Source organism: Mirounga leonina, unplaced genomic scaffold, assembly GCF_011800145.1.
Source record: "Mirounga leonina isolate KUSES-001 unplaced genomic scaffold, KU_Mleo_1.0 Mir_151, whole genome shotgun sequence".
In the NCBI taxonomy this organism is placed as follows: Eukaryota; Metazoa; Chordata; class Mammalia; order Carnivora; family Phocidae; genus Mirounga; species Mirounga leonina.
The window spans coordinates 62,067,085-62,085,460 of NW_023270377.1; the positions used below are offsets into that span (position 1 = coordinate 62,067,085).

The 18,376-nt window shown below is 38.7% G+C and overlaps 1 protein-coding gene across 4 annotated transcripts in view; it reads right to left on the reverse strand.

The window, feature by feature from the left end:
* Positions 1-18,376, reverse strand: part of CERS6 (ceramide synthase 6) — a 311,203-nt gene that overhangs the window by 225,606 nt on the left and 67,221 nt on the right. The gene's annotated exons all lie outside the window — the stretch shown is intronic.

Consider the following 18,376-nt stretch of genomic DNA (forward strand, 5'->3'; position numbering starts at 1 on the left):
AGGGCATGGGGCCAGCCCCAAAGGTATGGTGACATCTCTAAAGCTTTTTTTTTTTTTTTAACACATTTACAACTTTAAGAGTTGTTTTAGCCTAAATGTTCAAAAAAATAAGGTTTTGTGAATGTTCCTTTTCAGCAGTGACATTTAACATTGTCTACTGATACAAAATAATATCAGAAGAAAGTATTACCTATATTAATTTAATGTTGGCCAAAGGCAAAAATTGATAAATGTACAAAACAGATCATGAAGCTTTTTAATATTAGTTGATGAGATTAAAGAACAGCAGACAAAGGAATTTTTTTAAGTGGGACTAATGAAGTTTACATACATACATCACTTAATATCCTACTGGGTCCCATTTCAAGTTAAAGAGAAGACATTTATTCAAACAGGAAAATGGAAGACTGTACATGCAAGCCTAACCCAGGAAAGATATACATAGAAAATGTGATATAATACCTGTTTTGCTGGGCTCTCTGGGACAAAGTTAGGAAGGAGTAACCACCTTTTCCTAGTATGTAAGTGTTCTAGAATCTGGAGTTTTCCCCAAACTTGCATTCTCGATTCTTTTTAATGTAAAATGTTCTAAGATATATTACCATTGCCCCTACCTTCTTAAAGAGAAATGTAACCTTTTTCACTCTGGGTCTTCACTCTGAACAACAATCATGGAACTATAGCTATAGCTCATGGAAAAAAAATGAAGGTTGATGGGTAATGCCCACAGAAAAGAGTCCAGAACTTGTTTTCTTGACAAAGTCTCCTGCCTTGTGGTTTTTTGCCTCCTCCTTATGATAAGAGTGTGAAAAGATACAAGGTCCAGCAAGAGTGGGGAAAAAAAAAGGTAAAATAGCAAGATTAATTTGGTGTAAGAGCCAACATCAGTTCATCATTCATTGCCTTCTACTCTTCCCTGTCAGTTTCTCCCCTGCCCTCCCTCATCTTCCCCAACCCCACGAATTCTAAAAGACTGTTCAAATTTCCTTTCTGAATTTGCCATTATCCTTCTGTCCCAGTACATGGCCTTTTTTCTATCTTCTAAAGAGTTAAGAGTCGAAATGCAGAGGATGGTTGATTCATGAGGGGGTCAAGAAATGTGACCAACTGGCTATCTTCAGTAAATATGTTTTCATTGTTGCTACCACTGTTTTGAATGCTGTTGACAAGTTAACAGAACTTCCCTGTGAACCCCACAACAATGTCTGGGTAAGCAGGACAGTCAAGAAATTCACTCAACCAAATTAATTCAAAAGCCACTTCCTCACCTTTGCTATCATCCTGCAGTAACTCAAAAAAAAAGCATTCAAAAAGGTTTTTTTGTATCTATTATGCAATAATAGATTACTTACACATTTCTTCTCTTTTTAAGCTTCAAGCCACTTCTTAAAAACTCTTCTCTAAATTTCAAGAGCTAATGCCAAAGCATTTTGAAGAAGGCATATCCCTTGATCACCAAACTTATCAAATTTTGGTAATCAAAATTATCAAGTAAATATGATGCTCTGTAAACAGATTTTTAAAGCAAAGTCCAAAGGATTAGATGGAAATAATCTCTGCCACTATCTAGCTGTGGCACCCTAGCTGCAGAAATCTCTCTGTGCCTCAATCTCCCCATATATAAGAAAATTTAATATTAACTACATATGTATGGGGGTGCCTGGGTGGCTCAGTCAGTTAAGCATCTGCCTTCAGCTCAGGTCATGATCTCAGGGTCCTGGGATCGAGCCCCACGTCGGGCTCCCTGCTCAGTGGGGAGTCTGCTTCTCCCTCGCCCTCTGCCTGCTCGTCCTCTCTCTCTCTCTCAAATAAATAAGATCTTTAAAAAGATAACTACATATGTATATAAATTGCATGTATGTACAAATACACATATATGTTAAAACATGATGTCCCAGGGTCTTTCTATCTAAAACTTCTGATGGTTTCATACGATATAGCATTTATACATCATGACTTCTCTGAGCTCAGAAACCCACTCAGCTTCAGCTCTACTGTGCCAAGCCATGTGCACCCAACAAGTTCTAACAGTACCAAGCAAACACGCGCAGAAACCTAAACAGGCAATTGAAAAAGACCAGGGTCATCAGATAGAGTAACCACTTGCCTCAGTCAAAGCTGCCCACTCAGCATCGGTGTTCGCTCCCTCAACCCCTCACCGGGTGTTCTCTTTTCAACTTACCTAGTACACACAGCCAGGCACTTAATTTTCAAGATTTAAAAAACTTTTCACAAGATAGACAGAAAACATGTAATTTGAAATCTCAAAGGAGAGGAGAAAAGAAGATATATTTTTTTATTTTCCTAATAGTATCCCTAATTATAAGAATATGTAGACATCTTACTTGTGTTTATTCCCCAAAGAATTTGTGAATCACTGCTGGGCATTTTATTTTTTCAGAGAGAGTATGAGACACCAAATAAAACCCATGACACAAGTACCATAATTTTGTTACCTAGGATCATGGTCCATTAGAGAAAAGCTGGATTTTTTTTCAATGCTGGCTCTAACAGAAATAAGTTCACAAAAGCTGTCTTTCACAGGTTTGTAGAGAAGAGAGATACATGGCGGGGTGGGGGGCGGGTAGGAGGCATACCTACAACTACAGTAGTTAAAAGGAAATATGTACTTTCAGACTTTGATGATTACCTTTACCAGAAATGCTCACCTAATTACTTTTTTATCAAAGGCAGCAACACTGCCTTCACAAGATCAAACATCTATAAAGTACTTTCATGTAGCAGAACATATGTGCAAGGGAACATAATAGGATATGAGCTTTGAAAAATACTAGTCTCGGTTCAAAAGCAGAGAAAATACCTAAGACATTTCTACTTTTTAATTCTATTTAACAACATGTATTTGTATTTTAAACAGTAATTGAACATCTTTGCACAGAGCACCAAAGTAAGCTCTGGGCTGTGGTGTGGGTAAAGGTACAACAAAACACAAAATGATTACTGCACTCAAAATGTTTACAATATGTTAAAGGAAATTAATTTAAAAAATAAATAAATGTTTAGAGGGCAAATATTAGTTCTAATCATTTAATACCATGTAATCTTCAGTGTGGAACACGGCCAGAGACTTTTAGTCCTTTCTAACTCTAGCATTTCCTGCACTTTACAAAACAGTTGTGAGGCTGCAGTGCGAGATATGTAAACCTACACATGATGTAAATGTACAGAATTAAATCACACACACACACACGCACGTGTGTGCAAATGAGTATAAGTACACCTGGAGAAATTTGAACAAGTTCAACAGATTTTAGAAATGTCAATATTCTGATTGTGATATTATACTATAGTTTTGTAAAATGTTACCACTGGGGGAAACTGAATAAAGACTACATGAACTCTCAGTGTATTACTTCTTACAATTGCATGTGAATTTACAACTATCTTAATAAAGATTTCAACTAAAAAAATAATTAGAAAAGTTCTGTTTTTACAGTATGGAGTTCCTCAAGAAGTTAAAACAGAACTACCCTACAACCCAGTAATGACACTACTAGGTATTTACCCAAAGAATACAAAAATACTAACTCAAAGGGATACATGCACCCCAATGTTCATAGGAGCATTATCTATAATAGCCAAATTATGGAAACAGCCCATGTGTCCACCAACTAATGAATGGGTAAAGATGTGGTGTATTTACACAATGGAATATTATTCAGCCATAAAGAGGAATGAAATCTTGCCATCTCTAGCAACATAGATGGAGCTAGAGAGAGCATAATACTAAGTGAAATAAGTCAATCAGAGAAAACAAATACCATATGATTTCACTCATATGTGGAATTTAAGAAACAAAATAAATGAGCAAAGGAAAAAAAGAGGCAAACCAACAAAACAGACTCTTAACTATAGAGAACACACTGACGGTCACCAGAGGGCAGATGGGTGTGGGGATGGGTTTAACAGGTGATGAGGATTAAGGAGTGCACTTGCTGTGATGAGCACCTGTGATGTATAGACGTGCTGAATCACTATACTGTACACCTGAAACTAATATAACACTGTATGTTAACTAACTGGAATTTAAATAAAAAACCTTAAAAAAAAGAAAAAGAAGGGTGCCTGCGTGGCTCAGATGGTTAAGCAGCTGCCTTCGGCTCAGGTCATGATCCTAGGGTCCTAGGATTGAGCCCCACATCAGGCTCCTGGCTCAGCAGGGACCCAGCTTCTCCCTCTCCCTCTGCTCTCCCCCTGCTCGTGCTCTCTCTCCCTCTATCTCTGTCTCAAATGAATACATAAAATCAAAAAAAAAAAAAAAAGAAAAAGAGATGGAGCATAGAAACAAATGTGAAACTGTAGATTAATTATCTCTACTACTGAAAAGACAATTTTTTCCTATAGCAGTGTTTTTTAAATTTGTTAATTTAAATTCAATTAATTAACATGTAATGTGTTATTGGTTTCAGAGGTACAGGCCTGTGATTCATCAGTCTTATATAATACCCAGTGCTCATTACATCATGTGCCCTCCTTAATGTCCATCATCCAGTTACCCCATCCCCACCCCCTCCAGCAACCCTGTTTGTTTTCTATGCTTAAGAGTCTCTTATGGCTTGTCTCCATCTCTGGTTTCATCTTATTTTATTTTTTCCTCTCTTCCCCCATGATCCTCTGTTTTGTTTCTTAAATTCCACATTATCAGTGAGATCATATGACAGTTTTCTTTTTCTGATTCACTTATTTCACTTAGCATAATACCCTCTAGTTCCATCCATGTCATTGCAAATGGCAAGATTTCATTTTTTTTGATGGCTGCGTAATATTCCTGTGTGTGTGTGTGTGTGTGTGTGTGTGTGTATGACATCTTCTTTATCCATTCATCTGCCCATGGACATCTCGGCTCTCTCCATAGTTTGGCTATTATGGACATTGCTGCTATAAACATTGGGGTGCAGGTGCCCCTTCAGATCACTACATTTGTATCTTTGGGGTAAATACCCAGTAGTGCAATTGCTGTGTTGTAGGGTAGCTCTATTTTCAGCTTTTTGAGGAAACTCCATACTGTTTTCCAGAGTGGCTGTACCAGCTTGCATTCCCACCAACACTGTAGGAGGTTTCCCCTAAAAAGACAATTTTAAAATGATGATAAGCAGAATTTCTTTTTTTTTTTTTAAAGATTTTATTTATTTATTTGAGAGAGAGAGCAGGAGCAGGGCTGAGGGGTAGAGGGGTAGAGGGACTCAGGGAGTCAAGTAGGGAGTCTGATGTTCGACTCAATCCCAGGACCCTGAGATCATGATCTGAACTGAAGGCAGATGCTTAACCGAGCCACCCAAGCACCCAGAGCAGAATTTCTTTCTTTAGCTTTAGTGCCTCACTGCGGAATTTGTCTATACTTTTATGTATCTTTGACTTGCTATAATAAATCCACATTTAGGACTAAAATAAGTTGTTTTTGATGTGAGAGAATGAGGTCCTAATACATTGATTTTTCATCTTTAAAAATACTGTACAACATACTAATCCCCCCTAAACTAAACTACCTAGTGACTTAGGAGAATGATTAAGAGCGATAGACTTTGGAGATGAGTCAAAGGTAGGAGCAAGCAACCAGCAAAGTTCCCTATTTATTTATGTTTAAAAGATTTTATTTATTTATTTGACAGAGAGAGAGATAGCGAGAGCAGGAACACAAGCAGGGGGAGCGGGAGAGGAGAAGCAGGCTTCCCACGGAGCAGGGAGCCCGATGCGGGGCTCGATCCCAGGACCCTGGGACCATGACCTGAGCCGAAGGCAGATGCTTAACGACTGAGCCACTCAGGCGCCCCTTTATTTATGTTTATTTTGCAGCTCTCCCCTGAGAACAGACACAGTCACAGCACCAGATGAAACACACACTCTCTTTCTAGCTGTAGGAACCAGGGAAAGGAGCCTGGGAAAATCAGAATGACTAGGGAACCATGAAAGGGGAAAAGCCAAAGAAGCCAATCCCTAGTTCTGTGTATAACCAAGCATGATTCTGGCTGATCTCTGAACTATGTATGTACAAGGTAAACTGAAAGCAGCCAGGAACTAAGATTTAAAGAACTGAACTGAGGTCAAAGCCACTGTCCACTGAATACATGACAGGTTACAATTTGAATCCAACTAAGTAAATCACCTGTTAACACAAAACATCAATACTTTTCAGGGCAATATAAAATTAAAAAAAAAAAAATCTAGTATCTCCACAATTTAACCTTCAAACTCCAGGACAGAATCTAATACGTTGATGAAGAACAAAGGAAAATATGACCCACACTTCAGGGAAAAGACATACAAAGATATTCTGTGAACTTCAAGGTAGGTCAATAGAAACCATGCAATATGAAAAAGAGGGGAAAAAAACAATGGAAAAACAAACAGACTTTGAGGACCTGTGGAACAATTTCGAAAGGCTAAAGTATGGATAATTTGAGTTTCAGGAAAAAAGGGAGACAGAGTGGGGAAGAAAAAGAAAATATTACAAAAAATATAGTTTGCAACTTCCCAAATGTGATAAAAGATAAACAGATTCAAGAAGCTCAAGAACCCCAAAAGAGTAACTTTGAAATGAAGAAAACCTAGACAAATCATAGTCAATCTGATGAAAACCAAATATAAAGAGAAAATATTGAAAGTTACCAGACAAAAACGGCACATTATATACAGGAAACAATTCAAGCTACATATACTAGAATGACAACTATAAAATAAAACACATAAAGGAATAAAATCTGAAAAATAAAAAATCACTATGTTTCAGCAGAAGAATTTATCACTGTACATCTTTTGGTTTTTTTCCTTTGTTGGGCAAAAAAACCGAGGTGGACAAAGGTGGTGTAGTTCATAAAAATACAATGAACTTAGGGGTAAAAGAGAATTATGGATGGGGCCAAGACAATTACCAATTGTACAATAGTCATGCTCTCCAAGAGCTCAAGAAATGCTTATTAACCATCAAAATTCTACTGAGCCTTCATTTCTGTAATTTTGTGGATCTAAAAGTGGTGTACAGTATAGAAAGTGTAAAAGTAACAAAAAGCACCTAATAATATTAAAAATCACCAGGAATGCCATCACCCAAAGATAAACATTTATTGGCATTTGAGCATTCTTCTGCCACCTCTCCCCCATACACTTTATATGCTTTTTATACCTTGTTTACTGTATTTTTATTAAAAATTACATCACACTATATGTATTTAGTAATCTTCTTTATTTTCCTATTCTGAATATTTCTCCTAAGAAATTACATATCCTTGTAGAACATGGTATTTAGTGGTTACATAGACCTAAGTGTTCTTACTTTTTGCTGTTGTGAAGACTCTCTCAGGAAACAGCCATTAGACCCTTTCCAACAGTACAAAACTCTGGTCAAAGTCCAATTACCACAATACAGATTCAAGCAAAGATGAATTTGAATGATTAAATTCTTCAGATTGATTTGAAATAACTGTCATCATGGGAAATTATCCATTGTTCCATGTGCTTGATCTTTACCACTCGAATTGTGGATCACCCTTGCTAATATTTCCAAAGCTTCAAAGAAATCAGTCATAAAGTTTTGAATAGGAAAATCTCTAGAATCTTCTATATTCTGAATTTTTATATTTTTTTAAAAAGATTTTATTTATTTATTTGATAGAGACACGGCGAGAGAGGGAACACAAGCTGGGAGAGTGGGAGAGGGAGAAGCAGGCTTCCCGCGGAGCAGGGAGCCTGATGCAGGGCTCGATACCAGGACCCTGGGATCACGACCTGAGTCAAAGGCAGCCGCTTAATGGCTGAGCCATCCAGGCACCCCTGAATTTTTATATTTTTAAGGATTTTTGATGATCAATAGAAAAAATGGGCAAAAGATGAAAATAGGCAATCACAGAAAACAGAAATATCAATAAACATATAAATGAGATAGTCAACTCCACCAGGAAAATGCAACAATACCATTTTACAACCTTCAGGCTGGGTCTGATAATGTAAAATACAGCTGAGGATTTGGAGAAACAAGAACACCAATAAACTGCTCATGATAATTAAGTAAAGAAATATGTAAAAACGACCAATAGACATGAAAAGATGATCCTCCACACTCAATTTAAAAAACTGATATCAAGGGCATCTGGGTGGCTCAGTCAGTTGGGCGGCTGCCTTTGGCTCAGGTCATGATCCCAGGGTCCTGGGATCGAGCCCCACATTGGGCTCCTTGCTCTGCAGGGAGCCTGCTTCTCCCCTGCCTGACACTCCCCCTGCTTGTGCTCTTTCCCTCTCTCTTCCTCTCTCTCTGTCAAATAAATAAATAAAATCTTAAAAAAATAATTTAAAAAAACTGATATCAAAACACTGTATCATTTTCACCTATAACATCTGCAAAAATTTTTAATTTGGATAAATTTCAGAGCTAGTTGGAGTAAAGAGAAACAGGTACTCTTATAAACTACTGATGGGTGTCTAAACTGGTACTATCTTGAAAATGCAATTTACCAGTACTTAACAAATTACTAAAATGCCCTAGCCCTTGTGGGCATTACTAGTTATACATCCTACTAGAAATTTACCCTACAGACATACTGGCATTTTTAAAAATAAAGTTTATTGAAGTATTGCTTGAAATAACAAAAAAGGCAGGAAACAAGTATTTATCCAAAGGATACACATGAAATATGGCAGATCCATACAATGGAATTCTATAAGGTTGTTAAAATGAGGTAGATTTGTTATGCTTCAAGACATAATAGTCAAATGTAAAATGCAAGATAAAGAACAAGTATTATCATACTTGTTTACTTAAAAAACATTTTTATTAGGGAGAGTAGTGAAAAGTTAGTAATGGTGATAATCTTTTGGAGTTAATAAGATTGATCTGCATTTTATACCTCTCTATATTGTTTAAATTTGTATGTATGTTTGCTTGATATTTACTTTAAGGGTAAATAACATTAAATGCCTTTAATCAATATTTAATAACATAAAAAATACTCAGAGGCAAAAGTTAAAGCAATGTTTATATGATGACTATTTATAGATACATATAAATTTCTGACATATAAAAGAAATTGAAAATATACTAAAAGGTTAATCATGCCTACTGCCAGGTAAAAAGATTGTGGCTTACTTTAACATTCTTTTTTATGCTTTTCTATATCTTTCAACATCTTAAAATGTGATTTCAAATACTAAAAGTAAAAAATAAAAATCTTTAAAAATAGAGTTGAACAGAATGGTTTCTATGCCAGGTAAGACTCAAAACCTTAATGACACAGAAACTGAATATGGAAAGCCCTGAGGCCGCTGCATTCCAACTAATTCCATAGAGTTCTTCAAGCAAAGGGCTCCATTGTTACTGAGAGAAGGAAGAGAACAGTAGGGGGAGTAAAAATAAAATGTCACTTCACTACCTTGTCAAGTAGACAAAGGATGAAACTCAAGTCAATGGGAGCACCTAAAGATAGAAAACTATGAAACTGCCTGAAATTACTTCAAAAAAAATGTTACCAACACTAAATAAATACACTGAGAATTCGGAGATGCCACCAGAAGAAAACTGCTTCTGCCCATGGCTGGAGACACCACAGAACTTCTCTATTTCTTCATCTATATAATGAAAGCCATAATTACACTCTGTCTCATGCTGGGAAATATTTCTAAATCATTGGCATCTTGAGGCCAACTGGAAAGGGATAGAAATAGGGGAAGATGGCACACAGGGTGTGCATGCAGAGGACAATTTTCTAGCATCACACAGTAGAAAGGAAAATTCCTTTAGAACAAACCCATATCGCTAGTGAATTTGCTCTGAGCTTGAAATCTTGGAAAGCTGCTTAGTTTTTCTGAGCCTTAGTAACCGCATTTATAAAATGGAGACAGTACACCCGACATTGCAAATTTTGTGTGAACATTGAAAGAATGATTATAAACCTCATACCACAGGGTTCAACTGGCTAGTCTTAAATTTTCATTACAAGAAGCATACGTTTTGCACATTAGGAGGACCTCTAGTCGGTGCTGATTGGTAACCTGCAATGGGAAATGTGTTATAGGAAGAACGTAAAGATGGCAAAAATTCATAAAAGAGCCAGAAAACTTAAGAGCTTCTTATGTCCCTTGGTTCAGCCTTCTTCCTCCAAGCCAGATTTCTTCTCTAAAGACATCATTCAGAAACTTCCTTCGGGTATGAAACCCTCCTGTACATTTCTTTGCAATTTCCTGTGAATCTATAATTATTTCAAAATAAAAAGGGGGAAAAAAAAGAAAAATCTTCCTTTGGTATCCTATTTTAGTTTTTCATCATGTTTGACTCAAAATATTCTTCCTGCATAATTTTTTCTTGCTGAAATATAAACCCATTTCCTCTTTTCTCAGCCCTCTGGAGAGATCAGTACAGTCAATAACCTCCTCAAATACCCGAAAACATAGATTAAGTCTTTCTGTGTTCTTCTCTCTTCAAGAATCAACAGGCTGGAGCCCCCATAAATCTTTCCTCATCCATCTTTTTCTAACTTGAAATTTTTGTTTTTCTAGACTTTTAAGGATTCTTTCCTGAATCTAACTTTATCCTATTCTTTAAGGAAGTGAAGAGACCCTCAGAAAATGGCTGCTTTTATTCATAAATAATCATTGGCAGAGACTTTGTTGTTAAAAAAAAAAAATCAAAAGAAGCATTCTAAAAATTACAGCTAAATCATAAATAGCTGTAGTAAAGGGACCTGCCAATCTAGTCCAACCTTGTAAAAGGTGCAGATCACAAACTGAAAGGTCATCAAGTGCCATCAGCTTCGAGCTGAGATCCTTGGAAAGCCCAAGTTGACCTGAGAAATGTCAAAACTGCCTCTCCTTGTTATGCATTTCCAGAATTTTGAAAACAAAAACTCTGGGCTTCAGACATTTCATCATGAGCTCATTGCAACTATTCAAGAAGCACAGAATCTAGCCTTTAAAGATAAAGTTCATAAAAAGAAATTGTGTCTTAATTAAAAATATGTTCCTGTGTTTTTCATAAAATAATAAAAGGCATTAGAGATATTTATAAGGAAAACTGTATAGTGTGTATTTACATATGAAAATACCCTTGTAGTCAGGAAAGTCCTTAATAGGTTACCACTAAGCTGATATTTTCATTATATTAATAAAATTACCATAATTGTCAATCCCTCTTTTGGGAATATTGCCCATGTATGAGTGAGGCGTTATTCTTAATCTGCACTTCTTTGCACATTAAGAATGATACTATCTGGACCTCCCACTGAGGGATACAACTGCACCCTCACAGAATTTGTCACTCTGTCAGCTCTGCCTCTTTACCTCATTGACTGCAATTTCGGCAATTCCATCTCTAACTGCTGCTTCCAGCTCAGGCTGTCAGCTTTTGACACATCTCACAAATCAAGAGCTCAGCCAGAGAGCCTCGGAATTCCCTTCAACTGTACCCCCCAGCACTCTCACAGATACCTTCCTGTCACTGTCCTCATGCTCTCTCTGTGATGGGGTCTAAGTACCCCTGATCACTCATCTTCCTTAGATGACCCTTTGAGCAAAGCAGAGTTGCAAGAAGCAGGACTTCAAGGCCTGTGGACAAACTGTCTTATAGGACCTTGTTACTGGTAGATTTGTCTCAAGACTGGCTCTAAAGCAAAATGGGAGATTTTGAAGAGTTCCAAGCTTTCCTCTATGCATTAATCCTTTCATTCTACTATGTCTGCCAGGTGCCTTACAGTTCACCATGGGCTTTCACCCTTCATCTCAGTCACCATTCCAAATGTCTCTAAGGGATAAGCAAACTGATTCTACCACTGTTTTACAGAAGAAGACTTCAGTGTTTCCGTGACTTGAACTGTACACTAAGGGGTTAGAGATGCATGCCAGTATCCACCCCTCTTACTCTACTCCAACAATGGCACTTACTCAACATTTCTGACTACTTGCAGCTGGTTACACACGCTCACAGTCTTTGGCCTAGATACCAATGCCACAGGATTGGCCACTGGTGCCTCAAAACCACAAAATGTGGCCATCAGTCATCAATAAATGATGCCTGGTTTTACTTCTGATCTACCACTGAAGATTTCTGGGGCATGTGCAGGTAAACCAGGATAGTGTCTTTTAGTTTGATGGTGGATCTAATAGCACAATGACTTTACAGAATTTGAAAACAGAGTCAGCAATTCATGAAGGAGAGTTTCACACAAGGCTTTCATTTAAGCTCATGATCAACCACTATGCTAAATTTTTCCCTAGAAGAATTTGAAGCCTAACACAAATTTTAACACTAGTTACATATCATGTGCCTATTTCACAAGCAAAGAGAACTGTGAAAAACAGAATGAGACAGAATGAAGGGTAGCATCATTCACACACTGACAGTAATAAAGAATGATTAAGAAAACTGACTCTCGGGGTGTTTGGATGGCTAGGTCGGGTAAGCGTCCGACTCTTGGTTTTGGCTCAGATCATGATCTCAGGGTCATGAGATCAAGCCATGCATCAGGTTCCACGTTTAGCTGGGAGTCTGCTTGAGACTTTCTCCCTCTGCCCCTCCCCCTGTGTGTGTGTACTCTCTCTCTCTCAAATAAAGAAATCTTGGAAGGAAGGAAAGAAGGAAGGCTCTCGACATCAGCAAAATCAGTCTATTATAAAATGGTAAAAGATGAATGGTAGCATATATAACACACTGAGCACAATGCAGGAGAGAGCAGGTACTCAGTGACTGGTCTCCATCACCTCCCAGAGCCCCTGCCTCTTGTCACTTACAGACTCCTAGGGTCTCAGCAAACCCCTTCACACAAAGACCAAGTCTAATGACAGCATTACAGTATTGGATCATCCTAATAGTTTAATTCAAGGCCTTTTTTTTTCCCTTAACAATTACTCTTAATTCTCTTAACTTCATTTGACCTTGTAATTAGTATTACCTAAGATTTAGAGGTGAGAAAACTGAGACCCAGAGAGTGTCGTTCCCAAACCTAGAGTCAGAACTGATGCTAGGGCACATAGCTCCTCTCAGGTGGCCACCATTTCCTGTTCTTTTCTCATACTTACCATGCTATCCCAGGATTGAATCATGCTATGAAAATGTGAACCTAACAAATCTGTTTGCAAATCCCTCGAGTTCTTCTATGACTTCTGCCCACATGCCTAGGTCAGCAATTGAAGGTGTGTGTTTCAGGCAGTGTGTGTTCATGCCACACTCGTCATAGCTTAGACGTTCTCCCTAAGAGGGTGTATATCTGTGAGGATCAAGTCAGGAAGACAGAAACCACAAGTTATTTCAACTAAGGAACTAGTTATATTGGTATAAGAGTACTAAAAGACACAAAGGCAACCCTGAGATGTCACAGAGGAAGCAATAACAGCCAGCAGCCCTAGGGGTGTGGGAACAGAAAGTATAGGTTGGGGGGGTGACCCCAAGGCTTGACCCAGATCCCCAAGGAAGCAGCAGCTCCCAACTGGGGATGATGTCCTGGAGGGGGCATGATGCAGCTGCTTCTGGGAGTGCCCGGGAAAGTCAGAAGCCACAATCAATTGCTGAAAACCAGCCATCTCTACTGGGGAAAGAACAGCTGCTGAGGGGACACTTTCAGGAAAGGAGGTAAACAGGATAAGCATGTCTGGTCTCCCTCCTCCAGCCATGCCGCCTCCCTCTAGCGTATTGGCAGAAATTATAGGGAGAAAGCTGGCAAAGGAGAAATGTGGTTTTTAGAGCCTCTGTCCCGACACCATAAATAAAATGAGAAGGGTGGGTTTGGAGCTGAGAGATGATGGCTCAATTATCAGCAGAGAGTGTTCTTCACGTGTTCAAAATCTTCAGTCTGGGGATGCTCCTGCCAACTGGACATCAACGTCATTTGATTTTTTAGCACAGCTGATATAAGGTCTGTTGGTGGCCGCTGGGTAAGAAACTAAAGAGATGCTGATTGGCCAGGACATTTTTTTTCTTGCTCTCCTACTCAAAACCCTCTGCTGTCACACCACTGGTACATGATGTGGAAACATCTGCATTCCAAAGAATCTGTTGTTTATTTTAAGAAGTTTCATCATATAGAAAGAGGCTAAGCAGCTCTGGAGATAGGCTATCCTGATTTGACCACTTACTAGCTGTGAGATAGGAGGATAATTATTTCACTGCCCTGAGCCAGTTTTCCTGTGATGAAATTATACCACCTGGACCACATGACTTGTGTGAGAATTAAATAAAACGTTAATGTAAAGTGCCTGGTACATATGTGGGCAAATGCTGGTTTCATCCCCTTTGTAGGAGAAAAACACACAATAAAGGTTAAAGAGCCATTACTCATCTGCTTTTCTTTTTTGAGATCTTCATCTTGTAATTTCAGTTGGTCTAAGATCTGCATGTGATTCTACGAGAGTATCCCCTTACTGCCAGAAAACCTAAACCTAAAAAGCAACGTAAGCGCACAAGATGAGAAACAAAGCTCAAGTAAGAGGTGGAGAGACAACTCTGAAGGCAGCAAAGGCAAAACACAGCTTACTCATATGGAGTAAACAGGAGAAAACAGAATAAAATATGCACTCGGCTCTTGATTAGGAAACAAGCATTTCCCCATGAGAGACGTTACCATTTTCTTAATGCAACCTTGTATTATGCAAGCAATGAATACAGATCCTTGTTATTTTTTTAAAAGATTAGTAATCTCTTGATGTACCATGAGCCTTCTATGACCACAACCCCAGTGGCATCATGAGAAAGCCCAGTGAGTGAGCATAATGGTATTAAACCCTCAAAATTCTTTGATGGGAGCATTTATGAGAAATAACCAAATCTGCAAGTAAACATCAGAGCTCAATTAAATAAAAGAGCATGAAGGTCATTTCCATTTAAAGCTCCATAGTAGATTCAATCAATGAGGTATTTTCCTGAAGGGCAAAATCTTATATAGTGAGTTAAATGAGTTCTTATTTAAAGACCTGCAAAGAAGGGTCATAAAATGTTAGTAACTATGGTATGATAATTATAATAAAAGGGTATTTTATCATGAAAAAAAATTTTAAGCAGAAGTCAACTTTTCCACTGTTTCCTTTGGGGATTTACAAAATAAAATAATTTCAGGGGAACTCAGGGTGACATCCTCTGGTCTAACTACCCCCTGGATGTTTAAATTTCCTCAGGCCTTGTCATTCCTGATGAGTTCTTTAGTCCTGTTACTCAAGCACCATACACCAGTCATTGGGGTTGCCTGGGAAAAGTTAAAAATGCAGAATTCCAGGTCCAACCCCAGATCAACTGAATCAGATTTTGTGTTTTACCAAAAATCCCCAAATGATTCCTATGCACAAATGATTCCTAGCTTGATACGCACGTTTTAGCCCAGTGCTTCTCAAACTGTGGTCCCCAGACTAGCAGAATCAGCATCACCCGAGAGATCATTAAAAATGCAAGTTATGGGGTCCCACCCCAGCCCTACCAAATTAACAACTCTGAGGGTGGGGTCTAGCAATCTGGGTTTTAACAGGCCCTCCAGGTAATTCTGATGCATGCTGAAGCCTGAGAACCACTGCATTAGCTTAGACTTGAACAGACTGGCCTTAAGGAATGAAGGAATTCTCTTGAACCTAAAGCAGCCCATTTCACCTATGGGCAGTGCTCTCAGAAAATTATTCCTTAGAAATGAGCCCAAGTGTGCCCCCATAACTCTATCAGCTGGGCCTTTCCTACCAAGACAAATAAAGACAACAAATCTCAAACTTTCTTCCACATGACAATCCTACAACATTCAAATCAGGTCAAGTTCTGAATCTTCTTTTCTACAGGTAAATGTCTACATAGAGATGTAGATATCGTTTATATAATATACATGTAAATAATATGGTAAAATATTTTGCTAATAGTTTATAAAAACATGTTACACTTGATTTTGTTGGGTGTGATAATGGCATTGTAACTATGTTAAAATAAATTCTTTTTACAGAGAAATGCATAAAAGATAGCTTTTATATACCTATAGTATACATACATACAATCTCACAGTAACTCAGAGAAAAATAAAAGTATCATCTTTCTCATTCTAGAATCAAATGTCAACAATCAGGAGCCACATTAACATCGAGTTTTTGGCAGCCCCTTCACTCACTGGGCTTATGGTCAATCCAATCCCCTGAGTGCTGTATCAGTAATACTGTTTTTTATCTTTTTATTACACAGAGTTTCTTTTCCCTCTGCAAATACCATTGAGAGGTCACTTGGGCCTCTCCGTTCTTTCTCCACCTCAGTCTCCAGTCCTGCCTGTTTGGCCGCAGTATGGGGCAGCATTGAGCAACTTGGATGGACACTTCAAGGAAGACTGAGACTTTGTTCCCTTTGTTTCACAATCCCCACTGCATTTCATTAATTTCTTTCCATACAGAAAAATTAACTCGATGACTGCTCTAACTGTCCCCCAAATAACTTGGTATGGTTTATTAAACTTCATTCAAAATGAAGCTACTGTAAAACACCAGCATTAGAAGCCCACTACAGCTCATTAAGCTGCAGGATATTATCACATCCCATTAAGAAAGCTGGACCTGTGATTTGAGGTCCTTTGGGACTTCTTTAACTTAAAAAATACTACCTGCACCTACATATTACAAACAACAGACCTCAAAAACACACGTGTGTTCAAAGTTCAATTTTATTTTATTTTTTAAAGATTTATTTATTTGAGGGGGGGAGAGCACGCATGTGCATGTGAGCACGAGTGGGGGGAGGGGAAGAGGGAAAGCATCTTCAAGCAGACTCCCTGCTGGGCACAGAGCCCGATGTGAGGCTCAGTCTCACGACCCATGAGATCATGACCTAAACCGAAACCAAGAGACGCTTAACCAACTGAGCCACCCAGGCACCCCCAAAGTTCAATTTTAAATGCTGCTGGGAGTGGCCCTTGGATGAGCAGAACACGAGGGAGAGAAATGTGAGCATATCCACCCAAGAAGATAGTCTATTTGGAGAAACACCCAGCACTGCACCTGGCATTTAACAGGCAGGCATCCAGAACAATAACATCACTTTTTCATTTGTCTGCTTCTGTCTAATGGTAATACAGCCACCACCATGGCATGTTTGGGCTTTCCACCATTACCTCTCCTCATACACCTGCTATACAAACCCTAGGTTTTTGATTTTGGTCTGAAGGCCACTGGCTGCCCATCTACACCTGTTGAAAACTTCTGTGCCCATCTCAAAGATTATCTTTTCCCAAGATTTTCTTGAACCTCTCCATCCCTCTCCAAACCTTCTTGCAACAGTATTGCATTTGCACTCCTTTGACACTGTTCATATTCCACAGGTCTCTTGGAATGCCCATTTGGTCACTTATTTCCTCCCCACCATCAGGTAGTGAGATCCTTGATGACCCTGGCTCACTTGTTCTCTTCTCTGAAAGCCTGGCACATGTTACCAAGTACACAATATTGGACCCCCCACCCAAAAACCACCCCTCCTTCCTTGCAAAAAAAAACACCTCTTTTATTTGGAAAGACTACCCATGAACTCTGACTGATCTCAGACAATCATGAAAATCAGATTATTATTCTCCAAATATCTGCTTTCTGTTTCCCTGACAGCTACTGGGGGTGTGGAAGGGACTGAGAAAGTTTCCTCCCTGATAAAAGAAGTTTATGGGGCGCCTGGGTGGCTCAGTAGTTAAGCGTCTGCCTTCTGCTCAGGTCATGATCCCAGGGTCCTGGGATCGAGCCCTACATTGGGCTCCCTGCCCCACATCAGGCTCCCTGCTCAGTGGGAAGCCTGCTTCTCCCTCTCCCACTCCCCCTGCTTGGGTTCCCTCTCTCGTTGTGTCTCTCTCTGCCAAATAAATAAATAAAAATCTTAAAAAAAAAAAGTTTATTTGTCCACTCAGCCTCTTTCTTCCTCTTCCTTCCTTGTTGTAAAAGGTAGTGTTTGGAGCAGTGGCAATCCTAATGGGATCAAGAGGTGATAAGCTTAAAGATAAAAACCAAACACTGACAATGGCACAGAGCAGAAAGGCAGAAAGGGGCTGGGTCTCTCCACTGGTTTTGTCAAGCTATTACATCCAAACTAGAGCCCTGGGCCTACTGTGCCTCTTGTTATAGAAGATCATCAGATGACTTTTTCATTTAGCCAATGTCAATCAGGCATTATTACTTTATAGGCAAAAGCATTTCTAATATAGCTACTGTTACTCCTGGCATATAATAAACACTTGAATATTTACTGAGATATATTTGAGTGTAACCTACTCACTCATGTAGTTAGAAAACACATAAAAGCTCTTGGTCTCTCACTGCTACCATTTTTCTCCCACTTCATTCAAAATCTCACTTAGATTACTGGAGGAAACAACTTCCTAACCACTACTGAATGCTGACACTTTCAGCATATTAATAAAATTATTTTTTTAAAAAAGGATAGGAAAATGTTTGC